At 40.1% G+C, this 19,260-nt stretch overlaps 1 long non-coding RNA gene across 1 annotated transcript; it reads right to left on the bottom strand.

Moving 5' to 3' along the window:
• Positions 1–4,465: 4,465 nt before the first annotated feature.
• LOC137321668 (uncharacterized) lies at positions 4,466–16,446 on the bottom strand. Its single transcript, XR_010962881.1, has 2 exons — positions 16,236–16,446; positions 4,466–8,999 (listed from the first exon to the last, which is right to left on the bottom strand). It is a non-coding gene; the product is annotated as an uncharacterized lncRNA (long non-coding RNA).
• Between the last annotated feature and the right edge of the window lie 2,814 nt (positions 16,447–19,260).

Raw genomic sequence — 19,260 nt, 5'->3', positions numbered from 1 at the left:
GAAGTTATCCTACAGTTATATAAAGTTCTGGTGAGAACGCATCTGGAGTATTGTGTTCAGTTCTGGGCTATGCACCTCAGGAAGGATATATTGGTCTTGGAGGGGGTGCAGTGCAGATTCACCAGAATGATACCAGTGCTAAAAAGTTTAATTATGAGGCCAGGCTTGTATATAGAAGATTAAGGGGTGATCTAATTGAGGTCTTTAAGATGATTAAAGGATTTGATAGGGTAGATAGAAACTATTTCCTCTGGCGCAGGAGTCCAGAACAAGAGTGGCATAACCTTAAAATCAGAGCTAGGCTGTTCAGGGGTGATGTCAGGAAGCACTTTTCACACACACAGGATAGGGAAATCTGGAACTCTCTCCTCCAAAAAGCTGTTGAGGCTGGGAGTCAATTGAAAATTTCAAAACTGAGATTGATAGATTTTTGTTAGGTAAGGGTATTAAGGGGTATGGAACCAAGGCAGGTAGATGGAGAAAGGATACAGATCAACCATGATCTAATTGAACGGTGGAACAGGCTTGAATGGCTGAATGGCCTACTCCCATTCTTATGTTCCTATGTCCTGTGTTCCTGTGTAACAATGCAGCCAAATTCAAAAGGATTTAGATATATTGGAGGTTAAATTGGCTCAGCCCCAAAACTGGGCATGGTGGCCCTGGTGTGCGATTAACCTGCGCCCGATCATTGAGGTGCAGGCATCATGTAACATTCATGCTGCCTGCAGTTTTATATGATTGCTGGGATCAGCCAGGCCTACCTGTGCTGTTGAGTGGCTGCTTACCTGCAGAGGGCCCCAATATCACGCGTGGCTAGCACCGCTTAAAAGCAGTCTGCACCTCCTATTTGCAAAATATAAGATACGGGCTTCACGGAGTCTGACATCAGACATCATACATGTAAAACACAGATGCAGGTCCCATCCCTATGTTTACAAACTGTTGAGTTATATTAAAACACTGAATAAAGGTTGAGCACTACTAAATCCCACATCCCCCAATCTGCACGCCAGACCTCACTAATCTGCCGATCTGAGTTTGTACCAGGCCTGCGAGAGAGCGTTCTCTGATGATGCACTAGAGGCCTTGATGCAAGAGGTGGACAGAAGGAGGGGCATCCTATATCTCGCAGCGGAGCAAGAGGCCCTCCAGACATATGCTCTGAGGCAGTGGGTCGAAGTCAATGCCAGGGGCATAGCACCATGAAGATGGATGCAGTGCAGGAAGAAGTTCAATGCTTTGTCATGAGTGGTCAAGGTGAGTGAGGTCAACTGTCAAATGGCATCTCCTACCAACTGCACCACTAGCCGCATCCACTGCTCCACACACTACACCCCCCATCTCCCACATACCAACAAACTCTTCCAATCAGTACTCAACCCATCCAATCAAATGCTTCCTCTCACCTTCACACATAACCACTGTTGCAAGCCGCATACCCACAACTCACAGGTCACACACACTGGCAGCTATTCAACCATGACAGGCATATCACCCAAACATCTTGCAGGACACTCACCGACACACGTCCTGTTTTCTTGTAGGAGAATGTGGCACATAACAGGACGCAGCAAGTGGCAGTGGCTCCATGGAACATGAACCTGCTGTCCTCTCTCAGGATGACAGCATTCCTGTCCCATCCCTGCCACTCCACCAGTGCCCTTGCTGTTGCCTGTCAGCTAGCCAGCCCACTCCCTGTAGAGTGTTGAAACTTTATTATAGGAACATAGGAAGATAAGAACAGGAGTAGGCCATTTAGCCCCTTGAGCCTGTTCTGTCATTCAATGAGATCATGGTTGATCTGTGACCTAACTGCATATACCCGCCTTAGCCCCATATCCCTTAATACCTTTGATTAACAAAAATCTGTCAATCTCAGATTTAAAATTAAGAATTGAGCTAGCATCAACTGTCATTTGCAGAAAAGTGTTCCAAACTTCTACCACCTTTTGAGTGTAGAAGTATTTCCTAACTTCACTCCTGCAAGTCCTGGCTCTAAATGTTAGGCTATGTCCCCTAGTCCTGGTATTCAAGTATAGGAGACCTCCAAAAACAGGTACAAATGCATCAGCAGCCAGAAGCAATAATCCAGCAACTAACCTGTAAATCCTACATGATCCCTTTAAATAGCACCGGTGGTGGGAGGGGGGTCCTCCATGTTGTTTACGAACTGTTCAGCTGAGCGAGATTTAGACAGTGTGATCTACCACATATTCTTTCTACTTTACATGCTGCTGGCATTCATTATCCGCGCGTGCGCAAATACCTTTACTAAGATGGCATCTGGGGCACATCACACTAGAAGTGTGCAAGCGCATTCTGGACGTCATTTTGGGCCCTTAGGAGGCCACGTAGCACCTATAAAAGGGGCGCTATGCGGCCCAATTTATAGCCCATAAAATCACAAGGCCAACAGGTAGCAAAATCAATTAATTGCAGCTCAGTGTAAAATAATTACAATGGAAGCAAAGAATCAAAGAATTAGTATGTGTTACTGGAACAGTGTTGCAGCCTTCTGGTCAAAAAAGTGGATAAATCTATGAAACAGTCAGCACAGTGCTTAGTTGTATGGAAAAGGTCTATTGTGTACTAGGTTGCGTTATTGGAGGAATACAATTCAAACCTGAAAGCTGCTTTTATATTGCTCTTCAATCACTGGTTCCTGTAGTACAGGTCTCCTGCAGCACACAGCTACAGCTAGGTATACTGCCAGAATATTTTAGACCACTGAAAAGGATGGCCTTTTTTTTTGCTGGGTTTTCCTCGCTGCCAGGAATTATTGGGGCTAGTAAACGCGTTGCTGCAGTGGTGATGACTTCATGGCTTTGCATCACGCCATCACGCACAATATTTTCCCATTATCTTCATAGTGGCATCATGACACATCATTGTGACGCCACAACTCCACGCACGCAAGCTGGTGAAAACATCACAACCAGCCTGTGTATGCACGAAACGTTGGGTCCCCACATTGCAACCAGTTTACAGGAAGACTGGCTGCATGTTACAAAATAAATGTGGGGGAGTGTCTTCGTTAGCTTGCTCCCCTGAGACTTGAATGCAGGATTTACAGGTTTGTTGCTGGATTATTGCTTCTGGCTGCTGATGCAATTTAAACATAGCTAAAGTGAATGTATTGTTGCTACATAAGGTGCTGGAGCACTGAGTGCATTTCTGTTCACCTAATCATAGGAAGGATATTAATGCTTTTCAGAAGATACAGGCCTGGAAATTCGCAGGGGAACATTCCCTGTGCCTGATGGGTGAGGCCTGAGGTGCTCCGATATTGGGCCTTGGGCTTCATTTCCATGGAGCTGCGGAGAGCAACAGGAAGCTCACTGGTGAAGCCCAATGGTAGATCAGGCCATTGCTAGTGTCGCAGCTGCCCTCAGGTAATGAGGAAAGGGGGGAACTGGGAAGCAGGGCGTTCGGACTGGGAGATAGCGGTAGTTGCGAGGGGGTCAGAGTGGTGACGATCAGGGGATTGGTGTCCTATGCTGGCTGCCTCAGGGCAAACCAATATTGCAGTGGAGGCCTCAAACAGGCATTAGGCATCTTATTTGCAAATGCAAAGGGGCTAACGCCTATTTCAGGCGTGGGCACTGCACGATGATATTTTAGCCTTTACCAATATGGTGGGCAGTGCAATTCCAGCTCGTAATGAGCGTGTACTTCCTGCCTGCCATGTTGGAGGCATAGGAGGCCATTTAGCACCCGAAAATGGGCACTGTGTGGCCGAATTTCTAGGCCAGAGTCTGATTCCAGGTAACTTTTCCTCATAATTTCAGATTATATTAAGAAAGTTGGGCTTGTTTTCTTTGAAAAAGAGGAAATTTCTAGGTGATCAATTTGAAGTTTTCAAGATCATGTAGAGAAATGACAAGGCACATTGTTTGCTATGGTGAAGGTTCACTAGTTAAAAATTAAGAAGTTGGGAATAAGAAGGGTAGTCAGGTGTAACTTTTCACCAAAATGAGAATAGAGTTGAGGAATAAGTTACCAGGGAAGTCCACTGGAAAGTACGGAATGAAATGTTCAAGACACAGTCAGAGGTGTTCTGGAGAGAGAAGGGGGTTAAGAAATGGTGAGAGGTGGGTAGGTGGGTTAATCTATCAAAAATACGTGAACTTGTTGGGTCTAACGGGCTTTCCTAGGCCTAAAAAATCTTATGTTCTTATTAAATTTCATATAGGGTTGTAAGGTAAAGAAGCCAGGCCTAGATTCTCAAGTGCATCATTGATTATCTTTTCACTGTAATTACTCATTAACAAAGATCACTTGGATTGTGGCTATTTTTGAAAACTGTATGAGTCACAATATGGCAATTTCCCAGTTACAGCTGACCAGTTTGATTAGCGATAATGAATAACGAAAGTTCCTTAATGATTATTTTAACTTTTTTTTGCCTGTTGGTAGTTCATAAACATGAAAAGGAGACAACAAAATCCATTCAAAATAAAAGTTTGTGACAATTTCTGTTTTATTTAAGAATCATAACAGATCCTTTTCCACTCAAGTGACAATAACATGGGGCCCTGCACAATGACAGTGCCACCTAGTGCTGGGTGCCTACAGTTTCCTTAGAACGCAGACTGCAGGTAGTAAGCATTTAATAGTAGTTATACAACAAGGGAGTATTTAGACATACACAGCTATGAAACTTTACTTGAATTTAGGGTCCCATTCTTTGTTTTGTACCAAGTTTGTAGTTTTCCGCTAACGTTTGTTCTAAATAATAATCCAAATGTACTGTTCTTCCCAGTCTAAGTGGCAATATTAGCTTAGTTAATACATCACAATCTGTTTCTGTAGCTCATCTCACTAGATTGCTCATTACATCACTTCACAGCCCCATAGCAGAGCAGTGGTAAAATCTAGCCATTTAAGAAGCTATATTTAAAGCACATTCAATTTATACAATGTAAAAAAACTTGCTGAGAAGACAGTCAAAGGTCATAATTCAATCAAAGGGCTTTGTACTGAGCTGTATATATTACAGAAGCGTTGCTCTTGTGGTTTATGACCTTAACAAAATCCCCTAATTAAATTACAGCCCTGTAACTCTCTCTGAAACATGATGTGGAGATGCCGGTGATGGACTGGGGTTAACAATTGTAAACAATTTTACAACACCAAGTTATAGTCCAACGATTTTATTTTAAAATAAAATCGTTGGACTATAACTTGGTGTTGTAAAATTGTTTACTCTCTGAAACAACCATTATTTGTTTTACAGCATAAACTTGGCTAGGAAACTGGGAAGATATTTTTCATGTCTCCACAACTGAAATGTGGAATTAAAATTTATTTTTTAAAACATCTAACATAAACAGAGTATGCACCATGCAGCAGTGGGATCTGATAATTATTTCCACTTACTGTTGGTCTTTACTTGTTTTCAATAAATTTCACAGACAAGGTGAAAATATACAAGTGTACAACAACCTTGACATAACAGTAACATATAATGAATAGAAGTTGAACGTTAGTCCATCGCTCAGGAATGTAGTACACCTCATTGTTGCTAATTAAAGAATGCTTCTTTAAGAAGGAACGAATTCACTGTCAGCAGGAATTCCTGGCATTCGGGACATAAACACGTCTATTAAAATACAGCTTTAAAGTGGAAATGTAGCCAATAATCTATCAAAATTCATATTCCTAATGGTGTAAAACAAAAGCTATGTCAGGGTTCCTACATTCTTGTTCAAGGTAAATCAAAGGCACCAGTTTACAATATTGTGGCTTTTGAACCATTTCCAAGTTAAAATGTATATTAAGATTGTATCTTTGACACTGTTAAAAACCATTGTTTAGATTCAGGAAATTCCTTATGGCTATGTTCTTTAAAGTGTAGAGATCAGACTAAATTTATCATTGTTAAATAATGTAAACTTTAATGAAAATATTGTTTTGTTGGAAAGTTGTTCTGACTCATAATCAATTGCAGTCTGTTTAATTTAGGAGTTGTATGGGCATCACTTTAAGGGGCTATATTTCATAAGTAAGTCTGTGCTGTTAAGTGTATTATCATAAAAGGAATTTAAGTGTCCAGTATGAAATGTATATTTCTATTTTTCTTACTGTCAATGCTAAAAAATGCTGTAAATATTATTGTTTATCTAGTTTAAATAATACGTCACCCACCTCCGTCCCTACCTTACGGCCCAATCACTGTTGAAAACTTTGCCCATGTCTTTGTCACTCCAGGCTTGACTTCTCCAATGCCCTCCAGACCTCCATCCTACACAAACTCCAACCGATCCAGAACTTCACCATCCACATTCTAACTCATAATAATTCCTGCTCACCCAACACTCCCATTTGTCCTAACCTTCACTGGCTCCCCATCCCCCAATCCCATTGAATTCAAAATCCTCATCCTCAGGTACAATTCCTTTCATTGCTACACTCTACCTTGTCTCTTCAACTGCCCTCCAGCCCTATGACCCAGCTCACACCCTCCACTCTTGTGAGAAGGGACTGCTGTGCATCCTCCTCGCTCCACCATATGGCCGAACCTTCAGCCATTGGAGCCTTGCACGCTGCAATTCTGTCCCTAAACCCCTCTACCTTGCTTCATATCTTCCCACCTTCAAAAGCCTCTTTGAAACGGTCCCCTTCCTTAACCTGCTTCTCCTACTCCCTGCCAAGTGTCTATTACTCCTATACCACCACCTTCCTAAAGCACCTTGGATGTTTTACCACATTAAAGGTGCTATATAAGTGCAAATTGTTGTTGTGGATGAAGGTACAACATCCTCTTCTAATATTATGTGATAATACTTGAGATTAAAGGGCAAGTTAGTGATACAAAACCCCCCAAAAGCCAGGATTCTCTGCCAAAGGCTGAAATCCAGATTTGATTTATCACATGTATTGATCTATGGCTCTCTGAACTTTATTCACATCAGCAAAATCTCACAGTTGCTGCTATACATAATTACAAATGGCCAGAAAGACATGCTGCAGTGAGTCCTTACGCTCTTCATCAGGATTAAAATGTTCAGGAACCAAAAACAAATATTCACACTAAATGCCTCATAGCAGCACATGATAACTAAAACATTATTGTTCAGCCTACTTTAAATATCTATAACAACTTCTGTTTAAAACAATGTGCTTTTGTCCACATTTATCCCATTACTTGATTTTTAAAAAAAAATAAATCTGATTTTAAATAAATGAAAATAACAAACTCATATAATTTGCTGGCAGTAATGAATTCAAAAGGCAAAGAACTGAGCGTTTGCCTGTGTTATTAATTAGTTTTGTATTATTTCAAAACAGGAGCTCATGATAGTACACAATGTACTGTTTATTACTGCCCAGTTATGCCATCTGGTGTCATCATACTATTTATAACACAGGCCATGTAAATATAGTTATTTAACCCATAGTATTTATTTGTCCAGAACATCTTGGGCAAAATATGGATCTTATTGCAGTGAGCTATTAAGTAAAATATTTAATTAAAATGCAAGAGTTCATCATTGCCTCAAAGCCTCCAGGCAAATTAAAATGGTTGCTCTTTGCTATACTGTAAAATGTAGTAGTTTTTTAAAAAAGTTTGTTTACTTTTTCTTTTTAATCATGAAGTTATTCATCATGTAATATCAGCTTTTTATCAACAGGTGTCACTAGAGGGACTTTAATATTTATGCAAAATGGAACTTTTATTTTTTTCTTGTGAGGTAAAGTTTTTGTCTCTTTCTCCTGCCCTGACCCCTCATTATCTTGCCTCTTCTGAAATTGCTTTCATGGTTCAGTTGGACTCCCTCGTTCTGTTTAACCTTCATAACATACTCCCACCCAATAGCTATTCTCTGTGTAGCAGTGATCATTCCTTTTCTGATGATCTTTTGTTGCTGTGCTTTGATGAAATCTTTCATGATTAGCAGTTGTTAATGGCTTTAGACACTAAACAAAGGTTATTCCCTAATTATCAATCAAATATACAACAATGCACAGCATTATGTCTACATGCTTCTATTCAAGCTTTATATTCAAGGCTGAGATAGATTGATTTTTAAACCCTAGGGGAGCTGAGGTTGAAGATCAGCCATGATCTGATTGAATGGTGGAGCAGGCTCGAGGGGCCGTATGGCCTACTCCTGCTCATATTTCTTATGTTCTTCTGTTCATATTTGAAATGTTGTATTTGGAAAAATACATAATTGCCAGAAAATGAGACAAATGACATTTTGAACAAATAAATCTGAAGAGATACTAGAATTCTTTCAAAGCCACAGGTTAAGCCATCACCATTACTTGTTAACAAAAGTAAATGTAACTATTATTTGTTACATTTGAATACTAACAATGATCTCAATTGTATATCTTTGTGGTGCTTATGGCCCGCTGTGCTATAGCTTTGCAGAAGTTGAATGATCTGTTATTTCAAATAATGCTCAAGGTACATTTCCATCTGACAAAGTAAGTTTTTTAAAAACTCGTTATCATGTTTTGTAATTTTTTTTTAAATTCTGCAATTCTGGGAGGATAGTCAAATGGAATTGTTTGGATGGATTTCAGACTGTGCACACAGTCATCGTGCAAATGATAGCAGTGCAGTTAGCTACAACACGGCTTACACTAAACTCCAGCCTCAAATATGTCTTTACATGGAAAATGACTATCAGCACAACATTTCAGAATGTCAAAACTCTACATTGGCTAAAGGCCGATTGCATTTGCAAGGACAAATCATTAGTGGAATTGCAGCAGCCATCTTGAGGACATCGTGCATGATCCAGGACATGATCTGACAATATTTACCATCAGTCACAACGTCACCTTCGTTGCCTGACTGTGAACATTCTGTATCCGCTTCTTTATCAGGCACCAGTTTATAAGTTAGAGACTGATTTCTTCTGGAGATGCATCTGTCGCGTACTGTAATAGGACATGCTGAAACCTAACAGGCCAAGCAGTACAGCTGCGCGCTGCATCAGTGTGTCTGTGCTGTTCATTGTCACTTTGCTAGCTGCTTGTGCCTAAAAAGTAAAACAAAAACAAAACAAATCCAATTATTACTCACTTTGATCATGATAAAAATAAAAGACACATTAATTAGAATATAGCTAATAAATATAAGCACAATTACATTACAGGTAACCAGTTTGAGATAGGCACCTGTTTAGAATGATGCACAGACAACAAGTTCCATTGTTGCCTCCACATCATTCCAGGGAAAATGGAGCAGGGCTCTCTCCATTGGCATCCTGGTGAATTTTAATGTTATCAAAGACTGCTGCGGCAGTCATCGATCCTGTTCAGGTGACCACGTGTATGAAATTGGAACGAAAGAAAACAAATGCTATTTTATTCAGCCTGTATTGCGTATTTAGGACACACAAGTTAAATTGTTTAATTATCCTAACTCAACACAACTCAGCTTTCAAATGAACATTCCAGCCACCTATAAAAAATTTTTTTAATTGTTGGTCTTCAAAGCTTAGATACTGGTTTCACATGGAAAGCCCAAATGAACTCTTTGTGCTATTTTCATGTGTATATAAAATATAAACCTATTAATCATCTGAAGATTATCATTAAAAAATGATTTATGGTGATTTCATCACAATTGCTAATTCTTCACTGTTGAAGTAATCATGCAACAACGACACGGAGCAAACTAGGTACATCCACCATAACGCCCACTGCAGGCAACTGACAGCAATGATGATTCAAAATTGAACAAAACCAACCCTATGAACCTCACAGAAAGAATTATAAAAATAATGGATATGAGGTTTGTCGTGAAATTGTAAAGTAATTTTTTATAAATGCATTCACAATTTTGCTACAAATAGCACACAGTTAATCTGATCCTCTCAATAGTGGGGATTGTCTTGTAATCACTCCTGGGTATCTCTTATTCTATATTAAAAATTTCACTAAACAGCAAGTCACTTATGTCCCCGCAAATGTGTTTTTTAAAACCAACTTGCAAGTCTTTAGCACTTCTAACAGGTTAACACTGACATCACAGGTAATGATTGGCTATTAATTTATCAAAGTTGGTGAAGGCGTAACAGAACCATTGCTAAAAGCAGCTCTCTAAATTGACAGTGTTGCCTCCCTGCAGGTGAGTGTGGGCTGGTTTTATTAGCCAAGCAACAACTGCCAGGCTAAATGCCACAAGCTGTCCTGCTTCACTTCCCTATATCGCAGAGGAAATAGTTTCAGTACAACTCATCAGTGCTCCTCTCACCACTTGTTTATATCTGAGGTTTCTGCATGTACAGCTTTTGTTTTCAAACTTTAAGTGCTTTTTAATCCAAGTCGTGTCCTGTACATTTGCGTATTCCAATCATGCGTTCTTTCCCATAAATATTCACACAATGATTTTAATACAGTACCCATTAACTGGCAAAAGAGTCAACATATTTTTACTAGTTCAATCTTGCATTCAAATCTGGTTATCAACAACAAAATATTGCCTCTGCTTGCCAATTGCTAATGGGCTTCCACTGTAACTAAAAGACATAGCCTGATGCTTGGAAATGATCCATATTTCATATTCTAATGGAGAGAGCTTCATAGCTCCAGTCCATTCATTTTATGAAGTGTTGCATTAAAAAGGAGCTTGCATTCTCGAGCGGCAGAAAAAGGCTACAGTTTCATCATTTTTTGGGGTGACTATAACAGTAAATATCTCTCAAGATTGGCCCTGCTGGCGGCTGAGAGGGAATTGGGACTTGAAGACACCGTACCAGTACACCAATGGGCAAGGCAGAGATTTCCCGCAGCATATTACATGCTTCAAGAGCCTTGGTTCAGTGAGTAATCTTGAATTTAAAAACAACTGCATTTTCATGAAATTGTGCCTGATAAAAGGCTTTTGTTTGTTTACAAACATATGATGCAATTATGTCAGAATGGTGGGATGTAAGGTAGTAGTAGTAGTGTGTAATGCACTCAACCCATTCATTTGGCCAGCTGTTGCTCAAGTCACTTGTTTGCCTTGGGTCTGCACCACAGGAAATGGATAATTTCAAGACTTCCTAAATTGTTCTGTGTGATAAGTATAACTTAGGCTTTTGTGACTATCTATGTTGAAACAAATTTCCAGTTCTAAGTTGTGTGGCCGCAGATAAAATGACAGGTAAACAATTTATCGAATCAAGTGAAAATGGGAAACAACTTTAGGTTAAAAGCTTTGAGTGAGTCCAAAAGACTGCCTGTTAGAATGCCAAATCAAATATCTATATCTAATCTCCAACAGGGCTTTACTAACTCTATGAGCAGAAATTAACTGTAACAACAGTGACGTTATCTATTTTAAAAAAAGAACTCAAACTGGTTCAAATAAATTTGAATGGTGAGACTAAATTAAGTTCCCAGTTGAAACCAGTGAGCAACTAATGGGAGATTATTTCCAAATAGCTTGAATAAAATAGGATCCCTTAGTGATGCAAATGCAAATTGGTCACAAAATCCTGAAATGTTGCTGCTCAGGCTGCAACAGGACATCTTGGAAGTAACTATGAAACCCAGCCTGTATTGAGATCTTTTTTGCATTTGTGCTCGCAGACTTTCAGCGTAAGGCTCTGATGAGCCAATCATCGGGGTACAGATATACATGGAGATGCAGCATCCTGTGATGTACTGCAACTATGGACATGAACTTTGTAAAACCACTGGGTACTGAGGAAAGGCTGAAGGATAGTACCATGTCCTCCTCACCACTTGAAATTGCACTTGGGAAAATTCTAAGGACATTCCCATGTGTCACTAAGCAGCTGTGCATCTTTTAGATAGGTCTGTCGGAGGAACCCTGGGTGGTGTCTCTAGGTATGAGTGTCACTCGAAAGCAAGTGGATATTGTGCCCTGCATCACAAAAAGGTAGCAGTTGAATCAGCCCTTGCCTTAGCTGGTTGGGCAAAGGAGGAAACTCTTGAAAGGGATCTTGCTTCTCACAATCGTCTCTGTCACATCACAAATGTTCTGCTGGTTTTTCAAGAAATTTCTGCACTCAGTGACACTAAACAAATTCATGGCAGTCTGCAAAGCAAAACATCAAAAGCAATGGGTTTCACTGCCAAGTCCAGAGCATGAACTTCTGCTTTCTGCTGGAGCTCAGCAAACTGGACTTAGATCAGGGGCAGCAACTGACTTTGGAAAACACTAAATCATTGGTAAATTCATTCGGACTCTCAGTCGATTCATCCTGTTCCCATTCACCTGTGGATAGGGATCTCCTTAAGTGGGTCCCTGAGTCTCCACTGACTACGGGCATCCGGGTCCTAGTCTTCTACATTATAGAAAGGACTATGGATCTTATTGATTCCGCCAAGGTACCATTGGTCTTGTTCAGAGAATGGAATGGGTCATGACGTCTCCTCTGTGGTTCTCTGGCACATTTTACAAAGTTCATGTCCATAGTCGCAGTACATCACAGGATGCTGCATCTCCATGTATATCTGTACCCCGATGATTGGCTCATCAGAGCCTTACGCTGATTTGTCACCTTCTTCAAATTCTCGTCCCTGAGGCTCCCAATGAAAATAGTGCAGACCGGGATTAGATCTGTGCAGGTGGAGGTGTATTACCCATCTTCCGCAGTGAAGAGCTCAAAGTCAGAGCCCTCCCAGTGTCCCTTGAGGGGCAAGGGGTATTTACACTTTGTTTGAACTGTCCCTGAGCAATTATAGTCTAAAGATACTGGAGATGGCTGGCACTTCAGCAATAACTTCCTGAGTGATGCTTGAACTCTGAGCTGAGGAGTTTTCCGAAGGGAGCCTTGTGCTAGTACACCAATAGCTAGGTGTAATCTGCTCTTAGTTTACATAGAATTGGATGACGGTCGATGCCAAGGATATCACTGTGCCAATCAGTAGCAACATTGTTTTGGTGTTGGTCAACTCTCAGCACCAAGGGACATAAAAGGGTCTCCACTGTCGACTGTTGAGTCATCGAGCCCTCAGCACTGATAGGTGCCAATTTGTGCCTAGCAGTGCTGACTGGGCATGGTATGGTTTCTTAAGCTTATTGTGTTTGTCTATCTTATTTTGGATGTGGAAGATAGGGTGCACCTGTTTTTTATGGATGTGTTTTATGAACCCAAGACAAACTTGGTATAGTGCAGTATTGTGCAGTATATTTTGCACAGTATTTAAAGCCTTTGGGACATGTTTGTACAGACATGCTCACCCAACTATACAGGCACTTCATTTTCTTTCAATGAAGGCAAGGGCATATTGTGTGACCACAGCCCAGCTGGAAAAATTCAGTTTGTGCCTGAGTCCCTTGTACACTAATGCTTTTGTTTGTTTATTTCTGTCTGTTCTATTTGCTTTTTAGTTGGCCATCGAGTGAAGCATATGATTGGTCACTAGTTACCAGGTGACCTGAAAAGCCCTGGAAAGGACAGCCTAGTATTATATTTCTGTAAGTTCATTGCCTGGTGCTGATACCTTAGGCACTTGCAAAACCCAAAAAAGAGGAAGAAAAACCAGGCAGGCAAGACTAAATAACAGAACATTTGTCTAATCTAAGCTATGTTGTGGAGAGGCTGTAGATTTTGTCCAAACCATGGTGTTAGAGGTCCAACACGAGGAGCAAAGAACCTTCACCGGTAGAATAATGAAGTGATGAAGTGGCATAGGTTCTGGGGCCTTATACAAAGTTGGGAGATCATTACAGCTGTGACTATCTGCAAATTCACGGTAAAGTTTAATATGGAGATTCAGCATGTAGTTTTTCCAGAACCTATCAGGCATGGCTATACTCCTAGGATGTGTGCAGGACGTCGAGTGAAGAAGGTGAGTTTAGTGCATTTATAAAAAGTAGTATAATCAATGTAGACTTAAGAGATAGCTTCAAATCTTAGCAGCTTCGTTAGTCACAGTCGTCAGAAGTATTATCAATTATCATAGGTTTAGAGTGGAGAATGGAACATTGTCTGTTCTATGTGAGAGATCAAATTTTTGATTATTATCAGCATGCAGACATTGTGGCGATATAAACAGTACTACAAAGTGGTGCTTAACAATATTTATATGTGACACTACTATATTCAAAACAATAATTGCACTTCTTGTTAGATGTATGCAGACGAAGTATTCTTCTTAAACAAACTAAAAACTAATATTTTAGAAAAAGAAGAGAGGAAGGGCAGTATTTATTGCTTGAATTATTTATGTACTTTCTGTCTATTCCTTTGGTTCAGATGTTAAAGATCCCATAGCATTCGAAGAGCAGGGAGTTCACCCAGGGTTTTGGCCAGTATTCCTCCTTCAACCAACACCAAAAAAACAGACTAACTGATTATTAATCTTAATTGCTGTTTGTGGAATCTTGCTGTGTACAAAATAGCTGCTGTGTTTGTCTATATAACAGTTACTGCACCGCAAAATAATTAATTTTATGTGAAGCACTTAGCGATATTTCCCAGTCACGTGAAAAATGCACCATGTAACAGAAAAATAAAGTGGTGCTGAAAGGGTTAATTATTTTTATTCATTTTTACTAAACAATGCACAGGCAGCCCTGCTTCACCTCAGATATCAAAACTAAAATACAAAATCTATACTTAGAGTGTTTCAGTTACTAGTTACAATGGGATTAAGGCATAACCAACCACTAGAGCAGCTGTTTGAAATCAATATTAATTTACAATTCAGATAAAGGATCCCACCAAAATGTTAATCTATCATTTTCTATTTTAAGTGCGAACTGACCTGATGTGCTTTTTTGAGATTTTCTGTTCCTATTTCAGATTTCGAGATTTACACTTTTTCTTTGTATCTTAATTTATTACTAACTGGCTTTATGGTTGTGAACTATTAAATATTCCTGACTCTCTTTCTACACGTATAGAGCTTTCATCCCTCTGATACAAAGTACATTTGAACAGCTGCTGCAGCCCAGAACTAGCTACATATTGAGAATGACTATATTAAAATAAGCAGTTCAACAGAAGAAACCACATACTTTCCAAATCTTTAGTATTATATTATTACTACCCACAGTCCTGACTGCTGCAAGTAAAATTGTGATTTTAGAAGCTGACTTTATGCTGCATAAAAATATGTCCTTAATTTCCTATCCATCACAAAATAATTCCAAATCAACTTCTTAGCCTCAAAATTATTATTTAAAATATATTTTACCCGTAATACCTTTTTTCCCACCATGGTTATTTGTCCTTATTTTTGCTTATGAATTGCTTATCACCATTTAAAGCCAATGGATGTAATACAAAATATTGTACCAGTAAGCACATATGATGTGAATTCCTTTTCAACATTGAAAGCTGTGGCACTTTTGTGTTGTGATATTACTCAGAAAGACAAAAACTCTAACAGTATCAATGATGAATGAGGTGCAATGTTCTATTAATACTGTAACAATGGTGGCTTCTTAAATGTGCTCTGGAATACGTCATGGGATGCAAGGCATCAAGACTGACAGGACTACAGCACGATATTTATTTTAGCCTTATGGTGGTTTAGTATCATGTTCCATAATTTAAAAAAAGTATCTCTTTGATCCAGAATAAAATACTTCCTTTTTGTGGGGAGGGAGAGAGGATGGAGAAAGACGTGACATTCCATATGCTCAGCTAAAAGTATCAGACAAATCTTTTTCAGATCACAGTATCTCCTAAGAACTAGGTTCATTTTTAGATGACTTTAAAATGGACTTTACTGCAGCACAAATTGACTCTCCCTGTGTATAAATTTGAATGGCAAAATACTAAAATCACAAAACTAAAAAGTAAATTTACAAGACTCTAGGTAACTACAGCGAATTAACTCCATACCTGCAGAAAATCCATTGTAAGTATTTTGCCATTTCATTTTGTGCCATAAGAAATCTTTTAAAAAACCTATGCTGTGCATAAATTTCATAAATATTCTTAGTCACTACCAGAATTCCCTTTATTTTCTCAGCACTGGATCAGTCACTGCAGGTGACATTTCCCACCAGTGAAAATAAAATGTAACTTTACACTGATGTGAGTTATCACTTAGTGATTTGTGGTCTGTGTTAGTAGTCCAACTAATTGCACTACACTTGCTCCCTTTCCCAAGAAAACATTGCCCCTTTCAAATGTGGTCTCTGTGATAGCGATTGCCTTTTATAACCTGTACGTTGCTTTGTACATTGCAATTCCTTGTGCACAGCAACTGAAGTATATTAAATAGCAAACAACTTGTTCACACTGACTTGAACTTCAGATGAGTTCCTCACACTCGAAACATCCTTTTCTAATGCTCACCTGCAACAGTCTGATATATCCAGGAATCATCCTTCGTAGTGGAATAAACATTGTCGATCAAGTATTTCTTTTCTGATGCTGTAGAGGGATGGCGGTTATATTGGGATCTTTGTTGTTTCAAAATTTCAGTCTCTTCACATTCAGTTTGGTATGCTTTGAGAAAGCAGTGAATTACACTGCTCTGCACTCAATGCCTCTGTGAGCTCTATATATACTGTCTTCTAGTAAGACTGGATAAATTGCATGAGCTGCCACGTGTTATCAATCTGAGGTGCTTGGATGTTGGCAGAAGGCCTCGGTCAAGAATGCTGTGGGTTAAGACTGTCTGCAATATATTTACAGAGATAGGCTCAGCTTTATTTGATTTTACACAATGCAGATGGACAGATTTAAAACATAGGATGTCATAGCCTAGAAATTGGATTGTGCCCAAATTAGGGTCTGATCCCAGTTTAGTGCACACTGCATGTGCCTAATGAGGCCGGCAGCAGGACCACAGCGAATTGGTCCACCGGCCTCATTCGTTTATTACTGGCATTCTACGGGCTCCAGTCGTGGCCCCAGAGGCAGTTCACCAGTAATGGGGGGGGGGGGAGCACGGAGGGTGGGGAGGCAATCCAGAAGTGGGGGATTTAATGTGGAGCCAGGAGGAAAATTCCTGCTCCTCCCAGCTCCACAAAAGGTAAGTAAAAAACTTAAGTCCTAATTTTCGGGTGGCAGCCTCGAGCAGTCCCTTTAAGCGCCTGAAGAAACTGACCACAGCACGCGCCCTGGACACCTATGGAGGAGCCCTAACTGATATGGTAGGTGGCACACTACCGGCATGGAATGAGAGCGTGCAGGCTGCCCTCCATATTGAACCCTTAGGCACTCATTTTACACCTGTAAAATGGGTGCAGCGTGATATAGTCACTGGGTCTGTGAATCTTGACTTGCATTTATATTGCTCCAGATCAAAATCTGACATAAATCTATCTGTTTCAGTCTTGATAGTCTTGAAAGCTCCAATTGTCCCTGCATTTATAGCCTTTCGGGGAGAAAATTTCAGATTTCTACTACCCTTTGTGTGAAAAAGTGATTCCTGATTTCCCTCCTAAATGGCTTAGTTCTAATTTTAAGCTTATGGCCCCTCGTTCCTGAAACTCCCATCAGAGGAAATAGGTTCTCCATATCTACCCAGCGAATCCTTTTAACACTTTAAACACCTTGATCAGATCACCCCTCAATCTTCTATACTCAAGGGAATATATTCAAGCCATGTTTATGCAATCTGTCCTCATAATTTAACCCTCTAAGCCCCAGTATCATGATGGTGAATCAGAAATGCACCCCCTTCAAGGCCAATATATCCTCCCTGAGGTGTGGTGCCCAAAACTGAACGTAGTACTCCAGAAGAGGTCTGACCAAGGCTCAATACAACTGAAGCATAACTTCATCCCCAAAGGGAGAGTATGAGAATAGACTGGCAGCTAACATAAAAGGGAATCCAAAAGTCTTCTATAGGCATATAAATAGTAAACTGGTAGTAAGAGGAGGGGTGGGGCCTGTTAGGGACCAAAAAGGAGATCTACATACGGAGGCAGGGGGAATGGCTGAGGTACTAAATGAGTACTTTGCATCTGTCTTTGCTGAGGAAGAAGATTCTGCCAAAGTCACAGTAGAAGAGGAGGTAGTTGAGATACTGGATGGGCTAAAAATTGATAAAGAAGACGTACTAGAAAGGCTGGCAGTACTTAAAGTAGATAAGTCACCTGGTTCAGATGGGATACATCCTAGGTTGCTGAGGGAAGTAAGGGTGGAAATTGCAGAGGTGCTGCCATAATCTTCCAATCCTCCTTAGAAACGGGGATGGTGCCAGAGGACTGGAGAATTGCAAATGTTATACCCTTGTTCAAAAATGGGTGTAAGGATAAACCAGCAATTACAGGCCAATCAGTTTAGCCTTAGTGATGGGGAATCTTTTAGAAACGATAATCCGAGACAAAATTAATTGTCACTTGAACAAATGTGGATTAATAAAGGATTTGTTAAAGGCAAATCGTGTTTAACTAACTTGATTGAGTTTTTTGATGAGGTAACAGAGAGGGTCGATGAGGCAATGTGGTTGATGTTGTGTATATGGACTTTCAAAAGGCATTTGATAAAGTGCTGCATAATAGGCTTGTCAGCAAAATTGAAGCCCATGGAATAAAGGGGGGCAGTAGCAACATGGATATGAAAGTGGCTAAGTGACAGGAAACAGAGAGTAGTGGTGAACAGTTGTTTTGCGGACTAGAGGCAGGTGTACAGTGGTGTTCCCCAGGGGTCGGTACTAGGACCACTGCTTTTTTTGATATATATTAATGACTTGGAATTGGGTGTACAGGACATAACTTCAAAATTTGCAAATGATAAAACTTGGAAGTGTAGTAAACAGTGAGAAGGATAGTAACAGACGTAAAGAGGACATAGACAGGCTGGTGGAATGGGCAGACACGTGGCAGATGAAATTTAATGCAGAGAAGTGCGAAATGATACACTTTGGCAGGAAGAATGAGGAGAGGCAATATAAACTAAATGGTACAATTCTAAAGAGGGTGCAGGAACAGAGAAACCTGGGGAATATGTGCACAAATTTTTGAAGGTGGCAGGACGGGTTGAGAAAGTGGTTAAAAAAGCATACGGGATCCTGGGCTTTATAAACGGAGGCATAGAGTACAAAAGCAAGGAAGTTATGTTGAACCTGTATAAAATAGTGATTCGGCCACAATTGGAGTATTGTGATAAATTCTGGGCACCGCACTTTAGGAAGGATGTGAAGGCCTTAGAGAGGGTGCAGAAAAGATTTACTAGAATGGTTCCAGGGATGAGGGACTTCAGTTACAAGGATAGACTGGAGAAGCTGGGGTAGTCCTTCTTAGAGCAGAGAAGGGTGAGAGGAGATTTGATGGAATTCTTCAAAATCATGAAGGGATTAGATAAAGTAAATAAAGAGAATCTGTTCCCATTGGCAGAAGGGTCGAGAACCAAAGGACACAGATTTAAG

This window comes from Heptranchias perlo, chromosome 5, assembly GCF_035084215.1.
Source record: "Heptranchias perlo isolate sHepPer1 chromosome 5, sHepPer1.hap1, whole genome shotgun sequence".
In the NCBI taxonomy this organism is placed as follows: domain Eukaryota; kingdom Metazoa; phylum Chordata; class Chondrichthyes; order Hexanchiformes; family Hexanchidae; genus Heptranchias; species Heptranchias perlo.
Note: the sequence above shows the minus strand (reverse complement) of the source record. Positions and strands in the feature narration are given on the sequence as shown.